This window comes from Colobus angolensis, unplaced genomic scaffold, assembly GCF_000951035.1.
Source record: "Colobus angolensis palliatus isolate OR3802 unplaced genomic scaffold, Cang.pa_1.0 Scaffold3, whole genome shotgun sequence".
Classification (NCBI taxonomy): domain Eukaryota; kingdom Metazoa; phylum Chordata; class Mammalia; order Primates; family Cercopithecidae; genus Colobus; species Colobus angolensis.
Window position 1 is genome coordinate 24845524 of NW_012116265.1, and position 748 is coordinate 24846271.

Sequence of the window (748 nt, forward strand, 5' to 3'; positions counted from 1 at the left end):
CGGGAGGCTGAGGCAGGAGAATGGCGTAAACCCGGGAGGCGGAGCTTGCAGTGAGCTGAGATCCGGCCACTGCACTCCAGCACGGGCGACAGAGCAAGACTCCGACTCAAAAAAAAAAAAAAAAATACATTTCTAGGCATGTAATTGCTTATAATCAATTCCAAAGGTGGGAGACCTGGGATAAAAAGCATAAATATATTCAAACTCTTGATATGCCCTTTAGAAATGTGGTATCACTTTATACTGACTTCCATTTTATCCATTTTTTTCTTTTACCATTTCACTATTTTGTCTAGCTACCATTTACTGCATATATGGTATAAACCTAGCATTTAATCTGATTGCTTTTCTTAATATTTCCAACGTTTACCATTGTGTTTTTCTATGCTGTGGCTTTTACTTTTTTCCTTAAGTCATCTTTAGCCATATTTTAGATTCCTAAATAATTCCGCTTGTTACTGCTGGGCTCTTTCATTCCACTATCTCTGTGTCAGTGCTTGCATTGAGACTTTGTCAGTTTAATTAGGCCCTCCACGTGTCTTCCTTTTCAACTATTCTTTCCTCACTCCATTCCAGCTGCATTTGTCATTTTGCTTTTTCTTGAACAAGCCAAGTAAACTCTAATGTTAGGACCTGTGTTCTAGCTATTTGCTGTTCCTGGAATATTCTCCTCCCAGGTATCTGCTTGGCTCACCTAGGTACTCACTTCTTCCAAGTCTTGGTTCAGGTTTCACTTTTTTTTTTTTTT